This window comes from Notechis scutatus, chromosome 5 (genome assembly GCF_049901735.1).
Source record: "Notechis scutatus isolate UNSWTSFEM ecotype Mainland chromosome 5, rNotScu1.2, whole genome shotgun sequence".
NCBI lineage: Eukaryota > Metazoa > Chordata > Lepidosauria > Squamata > Elapidae > Notechis > Notechis scutatus.
The window spans coordinates 24,213,742-24,232,977 of record NC_142013.1 but is presented as its reverse complement, the minus strand read 5'-3'; the positions used below and the strand labels follow the sequence as shown (position 1 = coordinate 24,232,977).

Here is a 19,236-nt window from a genome sequence, read left to right as displayed (position 1 = left end):
ACCTAGTATAAATCCAATGAAACCTGGACCTTCCCTCTTATCAGTTTATTTCTATTTGATCTGACAAAAAAAGCTGTTCTTGTCATCAGAGATAGACAGCAGGCAGATTAAGAATCTAGTTTTCTAGTTTTTCTGCAAGTAGCAGCAGAAAATATATAATCTAAAACATTACCGATGTTATCTTTTAGATTATATCTTTTTTGATGCTACTTGCATTACCTTCTTGTGGATTAATATGAATCATTAATGTTTTGTTTATTATTGGCAATTGAATGTTTTAATTATATGCGTCGATATTTCAATGAATGTTACATATTGTGTACTTGATTACATCATGCATTTGTTCATAAATTATCTTGAAATGTTTACTACATTACATAAATTTCTCTTAGGGTGTTTTACATTGTTTTGAGTATAAACAGAAATTGATTATGAGACCTCAAAAGCTGTTTGATGTTCTTTGAAAAATTTAAAAGGTATTAATAATGCATACTGTTTTCTGTGCTTATTTCTTTATCACATCATTGCTATATACTTAAAGCAAAAGTTTTTCTTTAAAACTATTTTAATATTTTTGACAGGCATATAAAAGGTTAGCTAAAAGCATAAGTAATAATATATGAATGATACTTAGTTAATTGCTTCTTGATTTAGAAACTGATATCAATAAATATTTGTTAGATTCCACTTAAAATCACAACAATTAATACCAAATATCTGTTAGGCTTTCACTTAAAATCACAATTTAACATTTTAAATCACAATCAAAAATATCATTTTTTTTTAATAAAAGAATTAGCACCTAGACCTCCTAAATAAATCTTTAACATCTCGGGAAGTTAATTGCAGGTTTACAATATTGGCTCATCATTTGGTGATGAACAATCACCAAACTTCTTCATATCCACACAGATTCAAGAAATTGTCTCAATTTTTAGTTTTATTTCTGTCTAACATTCATCTCATAATAGCTCAGATGATAATGTTGTTGCATTCCATAAATTTTATAAATGGAAGGTAAGAAGTGAAGAGAGGAGCTATGAGCTTCCCTACGGTGCCAATCTGTCTGTGGATTTTATTCCCTTAGAGGAGTTCATTTAACTCTGTGCCTGCTATCTTTCACTGGTCTTTTAATTTAAAAAGTATTTTGTATTGTTAATTTTTAACTTTATTTTTATACTGTTTCAATTTTTTTTATTATTATTGTGTTTATTTCATTTTTCTATTTTTAATTTTAATCATGCTCTTGCAATGAGTATTATGGCACAAAATAGATTTTTCTGTATGCACCACTTTAAAAGAAAGAAAAAAAATCAAAGTTTTCATCAGTTTCTGTCCATTAACCAGACATGTTATTTTTGCCTCAAATGAATCTGAAAATAAAAACAATGATCTCTACAACACATTGTTGTTACCAGTAGCATTTATATAGAACTTGTTATTATTATCTATATTATAGTCATTTTTTCTTAACCTTAGCAGCTTTCCGAGCTGTGGTCTTAAATTCCCAGAATTTTCCAGGCTGCAAAGAGGTTGAAACTTAAGAAGTCAAGAGAAAGATATTTGATTTAGTGAAACTTCTATCAATTTGGATGCAAGTAATTTTTGGCAATTCCCTTTCCAACTTGTCCTCCTTCAGTTCATTCTTTGCCATAATTCAAAGAAGATCCTAACCTTCTGGAGCAAATTTCAAGGCACCCCGGGATTTAAAGCTCTCTTTTCTTCTGATAAAAGCCTTCACTAGATAAAGTATCATTCTATCTGCAAAAGGATATCATTTTGGATATCATCCAAGGCTTTCAAATTGTATGCAATAAAAAATGATGTCATTCTTGGATTAGACATTTCATCCATTAATTATTTAATAAAAACATTACAAGATGCCATTAGTACAACTGATATATATACAAGCATTCAGAGTTATGACCATGCCTGATTAACGTAATAACTGTGACAATCCATAAAAGAAAGCAGTCAGTAATGCTATGCAGAATTGTCATTGTTTCAGTATGATGCATTGTCATTAGAAGTAGAATTTAAAATTCTCAAATAAAACATACAAGAATAGATTATCATCAGATTAATTTATAAATCTTGTTCTATTTGCATCTTCCAATAGCATAAGACCATAATAATCTTTTACTATTTAGCTTTAAATGTGGTACTTCCTTTTTCATTTTCATTTGTATAATCCTCTCCTCAATTCCAGGAGCATGTGTTAAAGATTAAATATCAAGGAGAAATGCAGCTGATTGAGATAATTGTTGATTTCTGGCTACAGTGTAATACAGGTATTTATCAAAGTTCACATTTGCACCATATTACTCAGTAACCGTAAACAAGCTATTTTATCTATTCTATCTGCAAAATAAGAGCAAATAAATATAAATTACTTTGTTGAAATACATGCGTTCGAATGTTGTGATTACTCAGAAGATGACATAAGCACGCTGAAACTGATACACAAATTCTAATTATTACCCAAAGTTTTTTCAGCTCTCTTATATTGGCTCTTTCCTATCCAACAGAACTACAAAGTTGTCACAGTCCTGAATCGTCATATGCTGCAAATGAAATGCTCAAGGCACTAATGGTGATATTTTTCATCTGTTAAATATATGCTCCCTTAAATTGATAATTTCAAGTATCTTAAATAAAGTTAATACAATACATAGTGATAATCCAATTATACTTACAGTGTAGCTGGAATCAAAAACACCTGCCTTATTCTTTGTGTTAAAATATTATTTTACAGTCTTCTTAAGTACCCATATTTATCTGCAAAAAAAGAAATATAATTTTGCTAAACAATTATTTTCTATGGCTTAACAAAAACAAAAGTTAAATTGAAAAAGAACTAAATATACTTTTTTAAAGGTACCCTCCATCTTGATGATTTTCTAAATTTTTGCATATCTTTCCCACTGAACATTAGATTTTTGTGTGAATCTTTCTGATATATAAAGGAGAATAAGTGCATTAATAACATCAAAGTTTTGTGCTTATTTCATTAGTTTCATCACCCAAATGCCATGTGCCAATATGAAAAAACAAATCACTCTCCTGGATTTGGTAGCAGGTTCTACAATTTTTAGCTGCAATAACTATAACCAATGGTATTTGGCAATCAATTGCCAACCTAGCTGAATAAGAATTATGGTCCATTCCTCCCTGACAAACTGCTTTAATTGTAACATCTGACACTTTTTCAGATTTTTTTAAAAAACCATTCATTTTAGATCTTGCTATAATCTTTCTTTGGAATTTCATTCTAGACCTTGAGTTGACCATTCCAAATTATTGTTATCAGTTTCTTGTTGTTATCTTTGGGGTCATGGCTGTGTGACCTACTTGGGCTTCACTTTATAGCCAATGGGGTCATATTATCCAGGTGCCATAGCAACAAAAGAAATTAAGGCACCCTTATTTTCATGTTTAATAGTGTGATGTTGTTTTTGTGGAACAGAGTAACTAATACAAAACAATATTAGTAAATAATACAAAATAATATCAGTAAAGCCGGAAAAGATTCACTTTTGGCTCATGTATTTACAGAACATTTTTCCAGAAATATGGAGAATCATCCTGACCAACTTTGAGACAAAACCATTGTTCTTAGTGAGTCATGGCTTTTGCATTGCTACTATCCTAAGAATCCCATTTTTACCCAGTGTTTTTCTGATGCTGTCTTTAGACAAGGCAAAAGGTTTCTATGACTTTAGGTTATGTTTATGCTGACAATGTTATGTGGTACTCTTGAAGTGACTGACAAAGTAGCCACTTTCAGAAGATTCATTATTGTTATAAATCTTCCTCATTTTAAGATAAAATCAAGTGGTAGAGACCCGTAATTTTATAAATAGTTTAATAATCTAAATTTAGAATTGAATCGAATATGAATCAATTACTTTTCTACAGAATCTTTGGAAGTTCCTTTTAAGTGAGACATGAGTTGGCTCTACAATCTGGTAATAACATTATTGTGTGGAGAGGAACCAACATTCATGTCATTTGTATAGGGCAGGATACACCCAATATGTCAGCTCTGTGAGATAGTCCTGACAGAAAGCACTTCCAGATGAACTAATTCTGCTTTATTGTAAGGTTACCTTAACAGAATCTTGCAAGTCTGATCTCTACATTTCTCCCCTGTCATATATTCAGCCCAAGAAACTAGGAGTTCTTCTGAAATATTTGCCATGCCCACATTCCTGCTGCATACTAACTTACCTCTTATCTGACTGGTCTATTGGTTGCAGTTCTTCTCCCGGGTCGCTCAAAGTCATTCCACACCATATACCACTACATCTGGTCCTATTTACCTTATTAATTAAACTGAACTGGGGGAATTACTTCACACTGGTAAATCCGCTAGATGGTTTTGTTTATGAGGTAAAAGAAACATGTATGAACATTGATGTTATTTGTTCCTTCTGGCTTCTTTTATGTATACTACATCACATATGAAATTTTGAAAACATTCAGTGGGAAAGATATGCAAAAACTCAGCAAATTCAAAAGAAGAATTGTAATTCTTCAACACAATTACATAAAGTACTGATGAAATATTGCTTATGACAAAGATATTTGTTCTGAAGTGGATATATATAAATACAATTTAGTCTAATTATATAAAAGGATGTACAATAAAATGCATTTGATGTTTTACACACAATAATAAATGTTATTAAACAAGTGAAAGCTACTACAATCTTTAAATGTACTTTTGTGCACCTACTTATTGCTTTTAATGGAATCAAAGAATAACATTACTCATTAATGAACTGGTAGGAAGAACTATTGATGTTAAGTGTAATCAATTACTCTTTTGATCATCTTAATAGCTAACATTGAGTTGCTGAGTAAAAAATTAATTGAAACATAGGGCTACAGCACTATAGATGCCAACTTTGCCAAAATCTGCAATATTATAAAACTAATACTTTTTAAAAGCCAACCAACACAATAATTTGGAACAATTAACAAATGCAGACCCAGACCTAACTGATATCAACTTTACACTTTATATGCATTTATTTTTATACTGTCTATAAATACTTTGCAACATTCAGCATCACTTGCTTCCAAATATGACCAAAATCAGACCGTTCCAGTCTAGACAGAACAGTTTAAGATGACCCTATTTAGGAAAATGCATTAAAATATTATTAGAAATGGCTGGTGAAGTCACTTCCTTCTCACTATTTAAATATAGATTAAACTATTTATAAAGGCACTTAAGTATAAAGTATGTCCCAAAATAAGTTAACTGGCACACATATGGCAGTCTTTTCTCAGGCTTTGCTTCAAACCAAGAGAGGGCAGCACTGGTCCCCCACAAACATCCAATCGGTCCTCCCTTAAATAACAAACAAACCACCTTGACGGAAATGCTATAAGTAAATAGCGATTTTCAAAGCAACCCCCCTCTCCCCCCCCAAATTAAGAATAAATAAAAAGGAAAGGAAAGAAGCACCCCTTACGGAAGAATGAGAAACGGGCTTTTGTAATTCCGGGTATCCCAGATGGGGCAGAAAAAGCAAAGGCAAAAAGGGAAAGCAGGAGACATGGGCGACACGTGGGGCAAGTCATTCAACGAAGAGTTGGGACCAGAGAAGAGGCGCAGGCTTATCACGGAAGAGGGCACGACAGGTGGTGCTACTGAAAAGCCAAGTCCAAGAGGAGAGCGGCGCCTTTTAAACTCCACGCGGGAGCGGAGGGAAAAAGGAAAACGGAGGGCACCTGCTTGATGCCTACGGGCTCCCCTGCCCCATTCTGGGTGGACGTCGGGGAACTTTTCCCCCAAAGAGCTCCCAAGGAGGCCCGCCTGCGAGCGGAGGAAGGGAGAAGCGGAGGACCGCCGACAGCCTCCCCACCACCACCACCACCACCTCGGTCCCCGCTTCCTAGGCGCGGCTCCACCTCCCACCCACCCCCCACCCCCCCATCGTCCCCTCACCCTTGGAAAAAGCCGCGCGCTCGAGTGGAGTTTCGTCGCGTGGACGCCGCCCACAGCCGGTGAATCCTTGCCCGGCCGCTTCCCTCCACTCACCCTCACCCCGTGGCTGCCGGAGCTGTTGACGGCGGTGGGGATGGAGATAGAGGAGGAGGAGGAGGAGGCAACAGCCGGCTCGTCTTCCTTCCCTCCCTCCCTCCTGTCAAGTGGCGCCCGCTCCCCACCCTCTTGACGTCGCGTGGACTGGATCCGCCCATCATAAGATAGAGCCGGGCACCGGCTCCCTCCTCTCACCTGGGTCCTTCTGCCCCTTTCGTAACGAGGGCGCGGGAAGGCGGGTGGGCGGGCGGGCGCGGGAAACGGGGAAAGTGGCGCGTCTTTGCTCGGCCCGAGATAACCCCGGCTTAGGGTCGCGTCCGTCCGCACGCGCGCGCCCCCCTTTGCTCTTCCCCTTTTGTCTTCCACTTCGCGCTCCTGCCCGCCCGCTTTAAAGTTGAAACGTAAGAACAAAGGAGGCCGTGCCGTTCCTCTTAGAGAACGCGGTTTATTGCACTTGCGCCATCGCTGCACGTGGCGACCTGTGTCGGAATACAAACAGCAACCGCGCTTCCCACGACCGGCTTGGAGGCGAAAATGCGATTCGACGATGCCCAGGGGGAGAGTAGGTGGGGTTAGAGAAGAGGACCACTTCTTATATTTTTATTTCACTCTGTCTTTGAACTGCTCGTGTAGCATTCTAATCCCTTACACCAAATCCCATAATTCCAGCAATCTCGTGAAGAGGGTAAATTAATCTGCCCAAATTAAACAGGTCCAATGAAACATCGGGCACTTCTGAAGTTGGCTATCCTACTTCATGAATTTGAGGTTAGATAATTCGGATTTTAAAATGCCACCATAGATTATTCTGTGGTTGATTTTCAAATGATTACGTTGGGATTCCTGAATCTTTAAACTTTAACCTCTTTATTCTTGCTAGCACAAAAGAAAGTCTACGAGTCAAGGACAAAAGTCTCAGGAGAAGGCATAAAAATACCTTCCTTTTCGTTCTGAATATAAAGAAGAATGTAAGAGTTGGCAGTATGACCAGCACTGTTGTTCCTGAAATACACTGTATTTTGTTTATTTCCAATTTCTTTTTGCTCTGTTTGCCCTCAGTGCTACATGAGCTCAGTCAGGCTATAAAGTTCTATAGATTTCAAAGAATACAGAATAGAGGATGCCACAAAGCTACAAAGGACAGAACTTCCTGCAGGGAGGAACTTTACTACCCACCAAAAAAAGCTCATGTTGCATCTACTTAATGGCCTATAACAGTCAGTTGGATGGTTGCCTAACAACCTGGAGGAAGTGGCAAATAGGGAAGTGTGCTCCTTCAGCTGTGCTTGTGTTTTCCCACTTGAAACTAAGCTGTCAGTGTGCATTTACCAACCACATGTTCCTATTTGGGCATTTTCATTTTTTCCAGCCCAACAGAACGATGGAAATAAATCATGTAAAAGGACTCAAGATTTGCCTGCGTCCTTCAACCTGTACCACTCTAAAAACTGAACAGAACAGGACCAAGTTTGGTGTGTGGAAAGAAACCAAGAAAAGATAGATCAGGACTAAAAAAATGGCCAGGCCAGAAGCTGAGTAGAAAATCTCCAAATTTGCCATTACATCCTGGAAAAGGAATTTAACAGCAGCTTGCAATACTGATGGTCTGCTAATCCCCCCTCCTTCCCTCTCCCTCCACCTTCTCCCTCTCTCTTCCCCAGTCTTTCTCCGGGTCACATGACCCACAGCACTATATATTGTATGTGTTCTGCTCTATGCTTTCCAGGTATGCATATATACAGATATAGATGCAACATGAGAAAGGCAGAAATCCCCAGAAGCATATAAAGAGACAACATGTATGCACCAACTCTGTGTTGTCCTTGGAGAGAAAGTTTGTGCACGTTCCCCCTCCCCCTCCCAACACATATCTTTGTTACCTAGGGGCAATACAAAACCCTTTTTGGCTTGCTGGTAAAAGGAGGCAAAATCTTGGCATATATGTTCTGCATGCCTTCTTTTATCTTGTTGAAAATACAACATGCAATATAAGATGCAATTCGAGACAGCTGTAACAAATCCAAGACATTTATAACAAGAACATCAGGGGAAAAAATACATTGCTACTCAAATTGAAAGAAAGGGTGTTTATACAACGTTTTTTTAACAACCACAAAAAATGATAAAAACAATAACAGATATGTCAATGTCATGTCACAGGTTGGACAGAATTTCACTCCTTCATTTCTTAACACAAAGAAATTTAAATTTAGAAATATTAGTACATTATAAGGTGATAAATACTGTTAAATAATTGAGTGCTTGTCAGCCTCTGATGATATTAAGATTATAGAACCCAGAGAAGAATTGTCTTGCCTTTAATACGTGTAATATTATTGTAAACATAGTATTAGAACAGATGTGGAAGAGGAATGACTTGGTAAAACTAGAGGGTTTCAGGCTAAGTATATGAATTCAAACACACATTGTCCAGCCTGTATTACTTAATTAAAAAAATGGAAATGAAGGCAACCTGAAAGAGTCTTAAGTTGAAGAATAAGATGTTCATCTTAAAACTACAGATGGAGGAATAATGCCTATTTTGAATTTGTCTGCCACATGATACACCAAATATTAAAAAAACCTAGGGTATCAGGACAAGGCTGGTGCTACATCTGGCAGGATTTCTGCAGCTTTCCTAGTAGACCTTTATATGTATTAAATGGAGCTAATAACCCGTGATGATCAGATGGTAGCATTCTTTTGAGGGTTTATAGGGAATGGTTAGTAGCCTAGTGTTCTGCATAAGAATTATTAATGCCACTGGACCTATAGTAAAACACTGTTCAGCAAGAAGGGAAAAGCGAGAACATTACATAGGCTTTGCACAATACAGCAAATATAAATCTGTGTTTAAAAATACCATTTAATTAAGGCAGAGGAACACTCAAGGATGAGTTAAAAGGTAAAAACAAACACAGGCTGTTAAGAATATTGATTTCTGGGACTTTCTTTCCAGAACATTATGCAATATTGAAGAATGCCATGTACTTGCTCATTAGAGATTTTCGGAATGTGGTGATGTGCTCAACCCAAGATTGTGCTAGCGTGCACAGGCAACTTTTTGCATAATTAAGTATATCACATATAACAAGGAAATAGTCTAGTAAAGAATTATGTTTCCTTCCTTTGTATGCTTATCCATTATTATTTTATTTATTATGCAATAGATCAACAATGAATCTGTGTAAAATGTGAAAACTGAATTACTTTTTGCATTTAGTTGAAAGAACTGGTTTACAATACTCACTGTTTCCTAGCCAGAAAAACTTAAGTCTCCTGAGATTTCTGAAATTTGGCGATTGCATGTTATTTTGGCAGTGTTACCTGTAAGATTGTTTAGAGAAGGTACCGTTTTACTCCAATTTCCCTGATAATAAAAGCTGTATTGTGCAATCTTTATTCTTGTAGTTGTGAAGAAGATTCTTCTCCTCTCTCCCCGAATCCAAATGAGCTTAAATGGAAAGGTAGAATTATTAATAGTGTGCAGAATTCTCTTGTCACTGGTGACTGGGCAGGCACTGGACTGAATCCAGGCTTGTAAATCTGGGGTGGTTGTTTAAAAGTAAACTCAAGAGAGTTTATATTGAGTTGCCAAATGTTCATCTCTGCATTGTTTTGGTTCATTGCAATTCGTGGTATTGCCTGAGTAATTTGAAGTATACACACATATGACGTTTTGGCAGAGGCTATATCTACAAGCTGCCTAGACAACTTCAGGAGCTGTTTTATGGGGTCTAGTTGATTTATCTCTTTTCAATTGCCTCATGCGACAAATCAAAGGCATTCCAGGGCTTATCTACTTTTGCTAATATAATGCTGAAACATTCTGTGACATGCATAATGGTTTCTGTGTTTAGAAAGAATATTGGCCGGATATTTTGATAGAGATTTACAGAAATGGTAAGAAACTCTATCCGGCTCTTTTGGGTCTCCTGTCACTTTGCTCCAGGTTCAGGTTTCTCCAAGACAGAAAAAAATCATGTATGTAGCTCAGTTCTCCATGCCTAGTGCCACAAAAGTGTTTCTATTAGAGATTAATTTAATGTACTGATTCCTTGTGATTCATAATGGAGAAGAAACAGTCATGTCTTACCTATTTCTCCAGCATAGCTAAAGGGTGGTTTCAGTTTTTCTATTTATTTTCCAGCTTTTGCTTACTACTAAACAAATGTTAAACAAAATTTGTGTGATTTCTGCTTGGGAAATTTACCCAAGTTAGAAAAGGCCCATTTTAATACTGCAACTAGTTTGTCACCATCTTGGCCCTTCCCCAAGCATTTAGTTTAAATTTAGCTCACATTTCTTCTGCCATATTGACAATGGCCGTGAATCATTTCCATATTCTAAAAAATATTACATTCCATTTGGCATTCTTCACACAGCACTCTTAACATTCTGTGGAATTTACGGAAACCATATTTGTTACCAATGAGCCCTTGCTCTTTAAATATTTATAGACATATTGTTCTAAATTGAATAAAGTTTTATTTTGAAAAATGTCAATTATTCCCTTAAACTAAAAATACTGCGTTCTTAAGAGTCAGTCTGCAAAAACCACCTTGTGATTTATGACTTTTTGGCTTGTATTGTTGGATTTAGCTCCAACAGCACACAGACCAGCTTGCATCACAGCAGGTATAATAGACAAATGTTCTGCATTTTTGCAATGTTCTTGTGAATATCAAAGGAGCCATTATTGAAGAGAAATACTCCTTCACCAAAACTCATTTCTTTATATGTTGTAACAGAACAGAATTATCTGCTATGGTAGAGTCAGAAGTTTTGACATGAGCTCTCCTATTAAATCCTCTGTGATCTCTTGCTTACTGAACCTTCACAAACAACATTTCTTATCCTTCAGTTCCTCCATTGTTTTCCCATCATTCCATTCTTTGTCTGTTAGTCACAGCACAATAGAAGCAGCTACTACATGACTCAAGGATCAATGTTTCATTCAATGTACCACCTCTCCATGCTTAGCAAGTTCCAAAGAAGAGTATAAAACATGAGAGCTAGAGAAAAGTGGCCATAAATAACAAATGGAAATTAAAAAGCAAATAGACACCTTCAGAAGAAAAAATGGATTTGGTTTCTTTGTCACTTGGAATAAGATAAAAACAACAATAATGTTACTTGAAAAAAAACCCAAAAGAGACTTTGATTTGGGGATGGAAGAGTGGATATGCATTGACATTGGTTTAGCGTATAATCCTGCAAAATTAAAATGTAGTTCTCTTTGACTTCTTGCTCTACCCTTTGGTCCCACATTCTGCCATCAAGTAAATTTCCTTCCATCATAGTAAAATTATTATTCTTAATCTCTATCTCCTGAACAAACATGATGACCCACTCCATTCATTTCCCAAATAGATTATTGTCCTTTTTTTTTTGCTTTTAGTTATTTCCCTATGGTCTCTTTATATAGTATTCTGCTGCAAAAATCATTAATGTTTTCAATGGCTCTGATCATGTGATAATCATCCTTAAATCTTCCTACTGCCTTCTTATCCATTCCGAGAACCAATGAAAGACCTTTGCCCCGTCCTTCATTGCCATCGGTGGTGTAGTTCTCCTTTATCTTTTTGCCCATAAATCCAGGCATTCCTGACTAATAGTATGTGGGATCATGCTCTTTTCCTCCTTTTCTGACTGTCATTGCTCTCTCTCTCTCTCTCTCTCTCCCTCTCCCTCATTCTCTCTTTCTTCCGCATCATGCTGAGGCTTCCCAGGAAGAAATTATTTGCCTTTGACAGCAGTTAGAACTGAGATGGCTTTAGAAAGAAGGCTAAGGATTTGGTTAATCAATGTCCATCTTTTAAGCCATATACCCAAGCAGACATGCACAGACATGTAAATTCAGAAGATAATTGTAAGCCACTCTGCAAGCAAAATTAGACAGACTCAACATCTGCACTTCAGAAAAAAATACATTGAAGCTTTCAGTAGCTCCTGCTGCTACTACTCTGTGCACAAATGTTTTTATTTATTTATTTATTTATTTATTTGATTTGCCAATTGTTTACAAGATAATAAGTATAAGTGTATACATAGTTGTGAATACATGAAATGGGTACATATAAGAAAAATAAAAGAAGAATAAGAAACAATAGGACAGGGACAGTAGGCACGTTGGTGCGCTTATGCACGCCCTTACAGACCTCTTAGGAAAGGGGTGAGGTCAATAGTAGACAGTCTAAGGTTAAAGTTTTTGGGGTTTGGGAAGAAACTACAGAGTCGGGTAGAGTATTCCAGACATTGACCACTCTATTGCTGAAGTCGTATTTCCTGCAATCAAGTTTGGTGCGGTTAACTTTGAGTTTGTATCTATTGTGTGCTCTTGTGTTGTTATGGTTGAAGCTGAAGTATTCATTGACAGGTAGGACATTGCAATGTATGATTTTATATACCATGCTTAAATCAGACCGAAGACGGCGTAATTCAAGATTTTCTAGTTCTAGAATTTCAAGTCTGATGGCATAAGGTATTCTACACGAGTAGAGGAGTGGAGAACTCTTCTTGTGAAATATTTCTGGACTTTCTCAATTGTGCTAATATCAGATATGTAATGTGGGTTCCAGACTGATGATGTGTGTTTGGCAGCTTTTTTTTGAGCAAACAGAAGAAGATGTATTTGTATTCTCTTGAAATATATACTGTATTTAACAGAACCTGAGCCATGAATGAATATTTTAAAAGCAATATTTTAGACTGGATATTTCACTGAAATATTTTCAAAGATATAATATTATGAACAGAAGATAACTAGCCTTTCTCTTCTATTCATTACTAGATATCTTTTCATTATTTGTATGGATCTCCTTGGTTTGAATTCATTTTCTACTATTTTTTATAACAGGATTATAATAGAATATAATTTAAAGAAAACAGGCTAAGTAGTTCTGAACAAATTATTATTTAAATGATAGCACTAAGGTATATAATAATTATTAATTTCTTAACATCATTAATCATAAAAGGATTAATAATTTTTAATTTATCCTTTTTCCAGATATGTTGAACTTCCAACTTTCAGAATTCCTAATGATGGTGTTGGTTGAGAAGTTTCAAAAACTGTAGTCATACCTCATCTGGTTTGGTTTGTAGAGAAGAACCTAATTCAATATATTTCAAGGACAAAAGCAAAGGAGAAGAGAGAAAATCATGATAAACTATAATTAAAATGTTTACAAACACACTGAATAAAAGGCGGATTTTGCTTTCCCCTACCAAAAGCCCATCAGCAGATTCCCAAACAGGATTATATCCCTGCACTTTATCTCTCATATACAGACAAAACTCTGCATAGATATATCTATTGAATTCATACAACATGCTTAGTCTGGTAAATGGATTAACAACTTTTTGAGACATGGAACCACTGCCCAAATTATTAAGCAATAAAATATCTACTCAAACTTAATAATTATCAAGTTTAGCATTTTGTACAAATATTTCTGTGCTTATCTGGTCACACACAGTCTCTCCATTATACCAACTGACTCACTGGAATTGCTTTTCAGAAGATAAAGGCTAGTGTCTCAATGTACTCCTTTTATTTTTTAAAAATCAACTTCCCTTTGAGCTGCATTTGCTGAGTTTTCATTTTGCGAGGCATACAGAAAATTACTTCTGCTGATGTGAATAGGATTGAGTTCTTATTAGACATCTCTGACATGGTTTATGAAATTCTGAAAAGTGAGAACTGGAAATGAGGTTGGAAAAGCATACACCTAAATGCCCTGAAAAAGTGAAACTTTATATTGAGGAATGCCTATTCTTATTATGGTTTAGAAGAAGCTTAGTTTACTCTGGTCTTCAGAACGTTATATTTTTAAGAGAATTATTAGGAATCATTTTATCTCTGTAGGTGGAATATGTCTGTTTGTGTATGTGCGCCGCTTTCTCTCTCTCTTTCTCTCCCACGACCCAGAACCTTTGGGTTTTGCCAGCATATGCAATGCCCAGTACATTATCTTCCTCTCTTTCTTCCTCTAGAAAGATGATCTCATTATTATTTGCCAGAAGTATTTTCCTGGTTTTATAGTGTCATGGTAACTCTTTTTGGCTGGTGCTCTTTCCTTTAGTGCTGCTTAGAAGAAGTGAAGTATTCCAGTAACATCTCCCATCACTGTCAAGTAAAAGTAAGCATTCATAGTTTAAAAGAAAGCATAAATGTATGCCTGTAGGCTGTTACCCCAAGACCTGGCATTATACAGAACTGACAGTGTTCGATATCTATCAAGAGGAGCTGTCCAATGTTTAGAGCAATGCTTTCATCCAATTTTACACTGTAAAACAGAGTATGTTTTTCTTTTCTTCATATATATTGTATGTTAAGGTTTTTTAAAAATAATCTAACAATAACAATCAACAATAATGTAAATGTTACAGCTTTGTATTTGTGTAAATACACCAATATCCTACAATAGGGCACAGTAGGAAAGGAGGGAAACGTGCTAGTGCACGATTAAAAAACTATGAACAAGATTAATCATAAATGATAATGGTTTCATCACTTTTCATCATAAAGTGTTTATGCTTGCAATTTTATATGCAAAAATGTAAATCTTGAATCCTTTGGTGAATAATGTTTGCAGAAGTGCAATTACCCACAAAGTCACACACTACATAGGTTGATATTCAATTTATAAATAGGTAGTCCTCAACTTGTGATTATAATGGAGTCCAGAATGTTTATCGTAAGTCATGATGGTCATAAATCAAAGCACCCACATGACCAACCCTATTTTATGATCATTTTTGCAGCAGTTATTACATGAATGCCATGGTAGTTAACAAAATGCCATAGTCTTAAGGCAAATGCTGCAGTTGCTAAGTGAATATTGCAGTCATTAAGCAAGCCAGTACATTCTAATGGGCACGTTTTGCTGGGAACCAGCTGAAAAAGCAAAAAATATTGTAAATCACATGAAGTGACTGCAACCAGCCATATGGATGAGCCACTTGTCAAGCACTTAAATGCATTCACATAATTACCTTTGGGGAGATCCATCATAACTTAAGTGAGGAATAACAGAATAGCAAAGTTGGAAGGGACTTTGGAGATCTTCTAGTCCAGGAAGGACAGGAAACCCTATACCCAAAGGTGGCATTCAGCAGGTTCTGACCAGTTCTGGAGAACCAGTAGCAGAAATTTTGAGTAGTTCGGGGAACTGGCAAATACCACCTCTGACTGGCCCTGCCCCCATTTCTCTCTGCCTCCCAAGTCCCAGCTAATCAGCTGGGTCTTCTTTTGTTGCTCTGCACAGGAGAACAGAGCTGGAAAGCAGGTTAATGGGGTGGGGTGAGAATGGAGATTTTACAGTATCCTTCTCCTGCTACGCCCACCAAGCCACACCATGCCCACAGAACCAGTAGTAAAAAAATTTGAATCCCACCACTGCTTATACCATTTCAGACAAATTGTTGTCCAATATCTTCTCAAAAAACCCGGTGTCGGAGCATCCACAACTTCTGGAGGCAAGTTGTTCCACTGATTAATTGGTCTCACTGTTAGGAAATTTCTCCTTAGTTCTGCGTTGCTTCCCTCCTTGATTAGTTTCCACCCATTGTTTCATGTTGTCCCTTCTGGTACTGTGGAAAATAGGTTGACTCTTCCTTGTTGCAGCCCCTTAGATAATGGAACACTGCTATTGTCACTACCTGTACAATAGATTCTAGATGACTTACAAATCACAGAATAAAACAGTCACAATAATTTTATTTAGCCCAGGGGTGGGCAAACTACGGCCCGCGGGCCACATCCGGCCCGTTGATCTGTCCAATGCGGCCCGCCCCTGAAAAAAAATTGCTGGGCGTGGCGTAATTGCCCTGTGCCGCGTTGCCCCCAAAGCTGCAAAACAGTGCGGAGCGATCTAGGGGTAGGAAAGAAAAGAAATTTGCAAAGGCCTCGGCTGGGAGTTCGAAATCACCTTCGAGTGCGACCTCTCCGAAGGTGAGTCCCCCCGATCCCCCTTTTTTCCGGGGCTTCAGGCTTAAACTTTGCAAAGGCAAAGCTTGCAGGCTGGAGCATCTTCCCGCCGAGGAGCGGAAGGGTTCCACCGCGGGCGGGGCAGGCTGCTTGGAACCACCTAAAGCTGAGCCGCTGCTGGTGGAGCTTTGCCCTGCCTTGGTGCACCGTTCCCGGCTCAGCGGTCCTGCTCGGGCGGCACTTTAAAAGCCTGCTCCCACCACCCGAGCAACTTCCCAGCAACTTTCGGTTTTGTTTTAACTCGCGGGCGCTGCGCCTGGCCCCGAGCCGCGGTGGAAGGAAGCCCGGCGGGCGGGCGGGCAGGCTGCTTGGAGGAGGCTCCGGGCTTCCCTCCGCCAGGCGCGGCGCCCGCGAGTTAAAACGAAGCCGAAAGTTGCTGGGAAGTTGCTCTGTTTTCCAGGGCTTTGCAAAGGCAAAGTTTGCAGGCTGGAGCGTCTTCCCGCCGAGGAGCGGGAAGGGTTCCGCCCCGGCGGGCGGGTCGGGCTGCTTGGAGCGGGCTGCCGTGCGGCTCGGGGCGGCGCGAGCGCCCGCAAGTTAAACGAAGCCAAAAGTTGCTGGGAAGTTGCTCTGGTGCTGGGAGCAGGCTTTTAAAGTGCCGCCTGAGCAAAGTTTAAGCAGCCCGCCCGCCTGCCGGGCGGAACCCTTCGCTCCTCGGCGGGAAGACGCTCCAGCCTGCAAACTTTGCCTTTGCAAAGCCCTGGAAAACCGAGCAACTTCCCAGCAACTTTTGGCTTCGTTTAACTCGCGGGCGCTCGCCTGGCGGAGGGAAGCCGGGAGCCTCCTCAAGCAGCCTGCCCGCCCGTCCGCCAGGCTTCCCTTCCGCCGCTTGTGCCTGGCCCCGAGCCGCGCGGCAGAGGAAGCCTGGTGGGCGGGCAGGCTGCTTGGAGGAGGCGACCAGCGGTGCTCCGGCAGCAGCAAGAAGCAGTTTTGCCGGGCTCCGCTCAGGTGTCCGGCTGGGGCTGTCAGGAGTTGCTACCGCCGGCGCAGCTCCGTGCGGCTCCAGTCCCGCGTTGCCTTGGGAAGGAAAAGGCAAAACCAGGAGCCGCTGAGCCTGAGCCTCCGGTGCCGCTGCTCCGTTGCAAAGCACTGCTGCGGCTCTTCCTTTTGCCTTTCCCTTCCCGAGGCAACGCGGGACTGGAGCCGCGCGAGCCGCGCCGGAGGTAGCAACTCCTGACTCAGGGGCCTCCGGGGGGGGAGCCTCCGAGGGAGGGGAAGGAGGAGAAGGGGGGAAGGGGGCGATTCCCAAAAAATCTTGTGCTGACCGGCCCGTCTGTCAAATTTTAAAAGTCAATGCGGCCCCCGAGCCAAAAGTTTGCCCACCCCTGATTTAGCCCTAGACAACCAGCTTTCCTTATCGGCTGCTGCCTGTAAGGTTTTTATTTATTTATTTGGTTTGTCAATTTTTTGAAGATAGGGATGACCGTAGCTAAGGACCATAGGTTCGGTAAGGAGCTGGTCCTGAATGATATCTCATATGTAATGCTTAGGGGTTCCGCTATGGCAGAGGACAGCTTTTTTAAGAAGTATGCACATAATCCATCAGGGCCAATAGATAGGGATGGTTTTAAATTACGTAGTACCTTTTCTACATTATCTTCTGTAAAGTCAATATGTAGTAGATCATTACAGTTAGTTGTGGTTTGACTAGGAAAAGTGGGGCATGAGTCATTGCTGTTTACAAAGACTGAACTGAAGAATGTGTGGAAGAGGTTGGCCTTAACGGCTTCATCGCTGCAGTCTTTCCCATTTGGTCCTTTTAGGGGAAGGATGGTCCTTGAGTCTTTAAGTTTGGTGTTTACAAAATTGTAGAAGGTAGATTTTGTACATAGGAGGTTTTCCTCTTGCTTGCAGTGGTAATTGTGTGTTCTGCCTTTATCTATTGGCATAAGGTAGTGTATCGGTTTTTAAAGTTTGCTACGTAGCTAGATTTGTTTTTATGCCATAGCGATTTTTTTAAAAATTGAAGTTTCCTTATTGTTATGGGTAAATTGTTTTTGTGTTTGGGGCTTACTAATGGTACATATAGTTTAATGACTCTTTCAAGCTCAAGCAAGAATGCATTATAATGGTCTTCTGTACTATTACAGCTAGAGAACAGAATGTGCCAATCAAGAAATGATAGGTCGGCATCTATGAGATCATAGTTGGCTTTTTTGAAGTTGTATTTTGGGCATCCATCATTATGTTCCTCATTGTGAGGGCGTAAATTGAGGCAAAAGTCAATAATACTGTGGTCACTATGAGTTTGAGCTGTTGCAGAAGATGAGGTTGAGGCAGTTGTTGAGTCGAGTGTTGTTAGTTACGAATTGATCCAGGCCCAGTGTAGTAACGGCATTGTACAGGGTTGCATGTATGGGTTCGGATGTACATTCATTTAGGGTCCAATTTGTAAGAGGTAGGTTGAGGTCACCAAGGAAAATAAGTTGGCGTGGGCAAGAGGCAGCCCACGTTAGCAATGAAGTTAGCTTGTTTGCATGAACTATGTCGTAATCAGGGGCTCTGTAGCATAGGAAGAAGCAGATTGTGGTATTTGAGGACAGTTCACAGACGTTATGTCATGTCCCTTGCACTTTGGAAAAGCAACATTTTATGCTCTTTTTGAATAACGAGAGGAAGGGCCAATCTGACTCTGGGAAACTGATTATTTTAGAGTCAGGAGGCTCTAACTAAGAAGAATTTTGGTTGTAGCCTTCTCACTTCCAAATTCTTGGAAGGCAGCCCATGTAATCTAAACAAGAGACAATATAGTGGTGAGTTATCACTGAATGAGTGCCTGCTGATCAGAGGTGTTATTCAGCAGGTTCTGACCAGTTCTGACCGGTAGCAGAAATTTTGAGTAGTTCAGAGAACCGGTAAATACCAGCTCTGACTGGCTCCGCCCTTATCTATTCTTTGCCTCCCGAGTCCCAGCTGATTGGCTGGGTCTTCTTTTGTTGCCCTGCACAGGAGAACGGAGCTGGAAAGCAGGTTAGTGGGGTGGGAGGGAATGGGGATTTCGCAGTAACCTTCCCCCAGGAGTGGGGTGGGAATGGAGATTTTACAGTCTCCTTCCCCTACCATGCCCACCAAACCACACCCACCAAGCTATGCCATGCCCACCAAGCCACGGCCACAGAACCGGTAGTAAAAAAAAAAATTGAATCCCACCACTGCTACTGATCCAGGAAAGGCTGCCTGTAGTGTCTCA

At 39.3% G+C, this 19,236-nt stretch overlaps 1 long non-coding RNA gene across 1 annotated transcript; it reads right to left on the bottom strand.

The window, feature by feature from the left end:
• Positions 1-2,221: 2,221 nt before the first annotated feature.
• Positions 2,222-6,164, bottom strand: LOC148130409 (uncharacterized). The gene is made up of 3 exons (XR_015749767.1): positions 5,960-6,164; positions 2,697-2,778; positions 2,222-2,361 (listed from the first exon to the last, which is right to left on the bottom strand). It is a non-coding gene; the product is annotated as an uncharacterized LOC148130409 (long non-coding RNA).
• Positions 6,165-19,236: the final 13,072 nt, after the last annotated feature.